This window comes from Delphinapterus leucas, chromosome 8 (assembly GCF_059928025.1).
Source record: "Delphinapterus leucas isolate spDelLeu-1000000601 "Yukka" chromosome 8, BTC_Dleu_Yukka2, whole genome shotgun sequence".
Taxonomy (NCBI): Eukaryota; Metazoa; Chordata; class Mammalia; order Artiodactyla; family Monodontidae; genus Delphinapterus; species Delphinapterus leucas.
Window position 1 is genome coordinate 44927279 of NC_143136.1, and position 7715 is coordinate 44934993.

The window sequence follows — 7715 nt, forward strand, 5'->3', positions numbered from 1 at the left end:
ATAGAGAATGGGGGAATCAATTACTTTTTTCAGCTGAACTTTTGCAAGTGGAAGCAGGGTATACTTTAGAAAAGAGCAGAGAGAGTCTGAGATAACAGGAAGCAATTTAAACCACTCAGGTGAAAAAGGATGAGGGCTTTGAACTAGGACAAGTCAGAGGAAGATCATTTACAAATCAGAGGTAGAGACAACAGGATTTCTAGAAAGAGTGGATATAGGAGAATTGGAACAGACATGTATGATGATCATAAGGTTCCGAGACTGGCTGAGTAGAAGAATAAGAAATTAACAGGAACAGTGTGACGGAGAGGAGATGGCTCAGGGCAGAGGATGATATGATGCTTTCAGTTGTAGTGGTATTGAGTTTCAGGTGTAAACAACTGGACGTGTGAGTCTGTAGCGAGGTAGAGAAGTCAAGGTTAGAAATACCAGCTTCGGAATCAGGCACCTAAAATTGATCACTGGAGCCAAAGAGTAAATGCAGTCACAAGATAGAGCCAGGAAAGGGGACAGGATTGAAGTATAATGTGGAGAAAATTCTACACTTAGTGGCTGGAAAGACGAGCGTGATACACTGAAGATGGCAAAGAGTGAGAATAAGGCAGGAAGAGAATCAAAACTGGAGAGCTAGGCAGGGGAGCCAAGGAAGTTCAAGGAGGAAGGTCAACAATGGCAAAGGTTACACCGTGGGACGAAAGTCTCTTAGGTTTTTGTACCAAAAATCCACCCCCAAGCCAAGTTATCTCCATTTTTTTTTTTTTTTTTTTTACGGTACGTGGGCCTCTCACTGTTGTGGCCTCTCCCGTTGTGGAGCACAGGCTCCGAATGCACAGGCTCAGCGGCCATGGCTCACGGGCCCAGCCGCTCCGCAGCATGTGGGATCTTCCCAGACCTGGGCACGAACCCGCGTCCCCTGCATCTGCAGGCAGACTCTCAACCACTGCACCACCAGGGAAGCCCAAGTTATCTCCATTTTAAGAAACAACATTAACTATCTTATCCAAAATGTTCTCATTCTTTTACTTTAGCTCTTAAAATAAAGCCTAATAATACTAATTTACCCATTTCCAGTTCTTGGAAATGAGTCTCTGATAAAATCTAATTACAACATCTAAATATTGAACAAAATTTTCTATAGCTTTTACCCTGATAAAGGCCTATTATTCATAAATAGACATCCTTCCTCCAAATGCCAAGAACAGAGAGGATGGCATATAAGAGAAAAGTGAGAGAAAATCCTTAGTTTAAAACTTCTTTTTCTGTTAGTATGATTTTCTAAACGATTGGTCCAGTTGACATGAAATATGGATTTGGTCCTGTTACAGGTTGAATTGTGCTCTCTCAAAATTCATGTTAAAATCCTAACCTGCAGTAGTTCAGAATGTGACTTTATTTGGAAATAGGGTCACTGCAGATGTAATCAGTTAGGATGAGCTCATACTAGAGTAGGATGGGCTCCTGATCCGATATGCCTGGGGTCCTTATAAACGGGGAGATTTGGACAAAAATACACACAGGAAGAATACCCGTAAAGATAAAGGCAGAGATCTGGGTGACGCAGCCAAACCCAAGGAATGACGGAAATTACCAGCAAACCACCAGAAGTTAGGAAAGAAACACGGGATGGATTCTCTTTCACAGCCCTCAGAAGGAACCAACCCTGCCAACGCCTTGATCTCAGACTTCCAGGATATAGAACTGCGAGACGATAAATTTCTGTTGCTTAAGCCACCTAGTTTGTGGTACTTTGTTACAGGTCTTCCAGGTCCATAAGCAAATAGGTCAACAGTGTGTTTCCTCAGGGCTTGTACTTTGAAATCTCATGTACCACTTAGTTCACTCTGGAAGAAAAAATGTATTCACATAAGCAATTTAAAACTGCTTCATTTTCCAAATCGGCTTCATATTCCAAATCGGCTTCATTTCCCAGAGACAGCAGTTCTTTGACCAGAGTTTACATCGAGAGGGAACAGCCAGTTTTGGAGAATAAATCTCTTCCACTCTTCCCACTATTCGGGACTGCAGACTCTTTTCAACCAACCTAATAATAGAACTGGCCAGTTCACAATCATTGGTCTTTCCATAGTTGAACCGTCAGAGGTGTCATAAAATGTTATAAAAACAAAGCCAGATGAAGTTACCCGTTCACAGGGAAGGCTCTGAATAGGGGTTTTTAACGGAAGAAGTGATCTTGATTTCTGGAAATGTACTGTTTGTGCTGACTTTTGATATTCAGTGTTATTGCAAAAAAATTCCACTACTATTTTATAAAGGAGCCTTTTAAAAAATAACTTTAGACATTTACAGCTCATCATGGTTGCACCAGGCTTGGCAAAATATTCTCCCTATACAGTGGAAACATTTTTGGGGAGTCAAATTGTTGAGTGGGTGCTTCCAAGGCAGAGATACTTTGGGTACCCTTTTAGGTACATTCAGAATTATGCCTTTCTATTTACAAGACCTTTAGGAGTTGTTTGTGGCCAAAGCTTTTCTTCCCGGAGAAAACAAGCTAGGTTCTGGCTGACATCCACTGGATTTAAAATATGATTTTATAAAACATGGTAGCCGTCACTGGCCAAAAATTCTAAAATCTAATTTAGACTCCTTTTCTCTCAAACTAAACAAAGCCAGGGCTTTCAAGTGATCATAATCTTCAGAATCTTTATGTGTGTGTGTGCAATTACTATGAATCGCCCATGAATAAAACTGTCAAGATAAGTCTGTCTGAACCCAAGAAGATAGGGGGCCTCACTGGTGTCACCATGATGATTCTGCTCCACTCTCTGGCTTGCCTGTGGATACACTTATCTCCTCTCCCTGGTGTGTTCCAATTCTCTGTACAGTGTTTTTCAGAGGTGAAGATAAAAGCAGTAGCCTTCCATCGGCGGGGTTTTAAACTTGGAATGGCTGTCCGTTTAAGCGATTGTTCAAGTCAGTAAAAAGGTAGAGGAAGAACGGTGTGAGCACCGTGATGCCTGAGCATTGATTGAAGCAGACCAGCCATCATTCTCGAAAGCAACCTGATGATGATAATCCACACCTGGCTCTTAGCCTCGGCATCTGGGAACGCAGGGAAGGGAGGGATGATGGAGGACTATACACCCCATTCTCTTTCTAAAAGAGGCAGCTGCTCCTCAGCTGATTTCTGCCGTGGAAAGTAGGCCAAGCATAGACAGATTTCTTCATTTTCTAAGAAAGGCAAGAAGTATTTTTTTTAATGTCAAAACTTCTGATTTTTAAATGTTGGAAACTATATTAGCTTCCTATTGCTGCTGAAACAAATGACCACAAACTAAGTGGTGTAAACAATATGAGCTTACGACCTCCCAGTCCTGGAGATTGGAAGTGTGAGATTGGTTTCTGTGGGTTGAAATCAGGGTGTTGGCAGGCTGTGCTCCCTCCAGAAGTTCTAGATGAAAATCCATTTCCTCACCTTTTCTAGTTCCTAGAGGCTGCCTGCTTTCCTTTGCTTGTGGCCTCTTCTTCCACCTTCAAAGCCAGCAGCATAGCATCTTCTAACATCTCTCGGACTGATCCTCTGCTTCCTTTCATCACATCTCCTTTTCTGACTCCGACACTTCTGCCTCCTTCTTTCCCTGGTACAGACCACTGTGATCGTATTGGGTCCATCTGAGTAATCCAGGATAACCTCCCTATCTCAAGATCCTTAACTTAATCACATCTGCAAAGTCCCTTTTGCTTTGGAAAGTAACATATTTGCAGGTTCTGGGGATTAGGACATGCACAGCTTGGGGGAGGGGGTTGTTCTGTCCACTCCAGAAACTGATTAATTTTTTTATTGTAAGGGCTTAAATAGAACATGTCTGTGGCCACTATTCTGTGATTTCTGGTTAAACTCTGGCTATACCATCTCTGAGAGTGAAAGTTTGTCCTTTAGAGATGTGTGTATCTGAGCTAACAGCTATTTCCTGGACATCTGAAGGAAGGGGAGTGTCTGTAGCTCTCATTAATGGGAAATTCTCAGGGTGGACCTGGATGTGACATGTCCACATCTACCCTGGATTCCTTTGCATGATGGAGACTTCCACATGCCACTCTGGACTGTCGAGCTGGAACACCTCAGGGATTTATTTTGGATGGAATGATTTGGGGGTAATGAACAGTGAGGGAAGGGTAACCACTGTGGTTAAGAGTGGGGTTTGCCAAAGGTGGCGATTTGCATGGTAGAGGTTATGTAAAGTGCAGAGATTACACCAGATAGGGGCAGATTGGGCAACAGGGTGAGGATCTGGGGAGCGTCCATCTAGGAATTGCTATCAGGGCTTAAAATTGCTGGGTGGTTTTCTCCTGGACTGTTTCTCTTGAACTAGGTTACTCCTCTCTTGGCCCAGTGCTTTTAGCTATGTAGGCAGTTTGGATAAGACATCATACAGCTTTGTGGGGCTGGGGCCGTGACACACACGTGGGCTGAGCAGAAACAAGATAGGCCTGTCTTGTCTGCTGGTCCCATGGGAAGGAGTGGCAGCCTCCCTCAAAGGAGACTCTGACTGCAAGTTCTAGAGGATTCCCAGCTGCAAAATGAGTCATGCCAGATGCCAGAGCTTGAAAGAGTAGGGAGGAGCAACTCCTGGGTATATAATTCAGGAAAGATATAGGGGGACAGAGCCTGTTCCTGAATATACCAGAGGAGGGTGTCTCAGTGCAGAGAAGCAGGCAGGTGGAAGAGGTGAAGGGGTGAAGCTGACACAGGTCACAGTCATTTGTAAGGTTTTACATGTCCTGCTGGCATAACTCTCCACTAATCAGACTGCTATCTGTGCCTTTGGCCAATGGTTTGAAAGTTTTACATAATGATTTTCTGACAATATTTCAGTGGAATTTAGGGGACATCAGAGTGAATACTAGTTCATGTTACTATATCCCATTTTAGATATTGGCAGAAAAAAGGTTTATTCACATCTAACTGGCGTAAGTGGTTGTATGTGACCTCTTTCAGGTCATGGTTTCCTCTTAGTGACTGCAACTTCAGGAGTTGCCCTTACTTTTTCCTAGGGCGGAGCTTGGACACTGATGCAACCTGGCACAATGGATGTGACACTAACTGCTCTCCTAACAACAATCTGATAAATCAGGTTGCTGAAAAGCTTTCTTGGTAACTTGTATGGATCTGAACAGAGATAGAATTGGCACCGTGACTGAGCATCTTTTTTTTTTTTGCGGTACACGGGGCTCTCACTGTTGTGGCCTCTCCCGTTGCGGAGCACAGGCTCCGGACGCACAGGCTCAGCGGCCATGGCTCATGGGCCCAGCCGCTCTGCGGCATGTGGGATCTTCCCAGATCGGGGTACGAACCTGCGTCCCCTGCATTGGCAGGCGGACTCTCAACCACTGCGCCACCAGGGGAGCCCTGAGCATCTTTTCACATGATTTATGATCTATCAAGGTCAAAGCCCAAGCAGGGCAGGTGGGCTGAATTGGAACCATGCCTGGCTGGAGTTTTCTTGTCTGCTGGCAAAAAAACTGCTTTCTAGCTCATTCCAGCAAGTGTTAGACATTTTACTGAGAATATGTGTACACACACTGCAAACACAGTGTGAAGAAAGACACTGTCTCACTCATTGTTGTAACCCCAGCACCTCACTTAGTATGGGCACCAGGTTTGTCCTCAGTAAAGGAATAATATATATAATAAATGGAGTTGGGTTTGGTCATATAGCATCTGTGTCACCTCAGGAAAGTTACTTGACTTGTTAAATAAGAGAATAATATCTATCTCACAAGAACCTCGTAAGGACTAAATGAAATAATGGATGTGAAGTTACTCTGTAATTCTGAAGTGTCTCATGAATGTACTGGGTTGTTATTTGTGCAAATTGAATTAGATTTTTTTTTTCTTTGTACTGTGTTCTTTAGGAGGAAACACTAATAATCTCACTGATTATCTGGCCTAGGTACTTTCTAAATGATTATAATACTTATTTAGGGGCATCTCAGCTAACTAAGCTGCCTGAGGCCCAGATGCTATCTGGTTTTAAGAAATTATTTTTGAACTTTTCTCTTGGAGGAAAAAAATCCCCCAAAGCAAAACAAACCAAAACATTCATATCAAGTAGAGTATGCCACACAAAGTAGGAAAAACTCACAAGTATCTGTTGGAGTCTCAGTCAGAGGATGGGCACTTAGGGCCCTATTATACGCTGGTAGTTTTATGGAAGAATTGATCTCATTAATCTCCTTAAAGAGATTCTGGGCAAACTTCTTCTTACTAAAACAGAGCTAATTGGTTTGAAGGAAACATGTTGATGAGATATTTTGGAGAGAGAAGCAAATTTGGTCATTGACAAAATATTTCCCATGCCCAAAGACACTGGTTTAGTGATTGCTAAAAATAACTGGAAGACTTTAAGTTTCACTTTATTATGGATGAGAACATTGGTATTGTAGAAAACTCTGCCAGCTGGTCATGCAGCTGGTGAACCATGGGCTGCCTAAGTCATGGGCTCCCTCTGAATTTGGCAGAACTTAAGACCATTGTTTTTGAGCTCGATTTTGGCTTCTTTGTCAATTTTTCACGATTAATACATATTCTCTTCAGGCCACACATCTTTCCCTGTTATTAAATTGGTCATTTGACTGATTCAACTGAATGACTTGTGTTTGCTCATCTTATTCTCTTGGTCCTCAGGAGGGAGTTAGCTTTGTATCTTCCTGCAAACAAAGAAAAGATAAGCCTCCTTGTTGACAGGTTGAACTTCACAGGACCCATAAACTGCCTGAAGCCCAGTTTGCTGCTGGGAGAGGTGCAGCCTTCCTTATGGGGCCTCAGACTTGGTGGGGACAAAAGTTATTGCTGCAGTTCTGTCCCCAGCATTAGAGGAAGCTCAGTGGGTGAGCTAAGGAAGACCATGAATTTTAGAGTCTAGAAAAATGGTCTCGAGTCCCAGTTTGCCATTTTTTCCTGGGTAAACATTGTCACGTTAATTTATGTCTTGATATAATAGACCCTTGAAATACTCAAGGGATAATCTTGAGACGTGCAAGCCTTAAATGCAAGAAGACTACTGGAGGGCTTCTGGAGAGCTACACAGATAGGAAAGAGATGTGAGAAAAGCAAACTCAAACTGAGAGATGCTCGCCAATAATCCCATCTCACTCACTGGTTTATCATTTGCTCTGCAACCTCAGCCTCCAAGGGGGCATCAGCTTCAAGTGAATCCTTTAGAAAAATGTCAAGTCCTAAACTTTTGGAGTTACTGGCAAATAGCCAAAACCTCCAATGTTAAATCTTCAAATGACAAGAGTCTGCTGTAATACCTATTTCCTTTTCATGGTTTCTTGTAACCATGAAAAAAATGTAATACAGGTAGAAGAGTTAGAACATGGTATGATCAATAAATATGAGACTCCTTTCTTCCAAACTAATGTTTGTTAGATGAAATAATGAATTTGGTAAGAGAACTGCTTTTCTTCAGGTGGAAGTGTGATAAGTGTAGGTGATCTTTGGACCTCTTTTTCTGGAATTCTCCAGCCTCATCCCCTTTTGGAAAATATTGGCTGAGTCAGTACGTTGGCTCTATGGCCACATAAGCAGGAAGTTAGGACACAGTGGCTCATTCACCCCTCCTCCCTTCTCCCCTTGTCTATTCCTCTCTGAGGTAGGATTTGTCCTCATCCATAGTGTGCGTGGGAGGAAAGGGATATTCTTTTTTAGATGCGTTTTCTTATTTTTAAATGCATTTTGGTAAAAAAAAAAA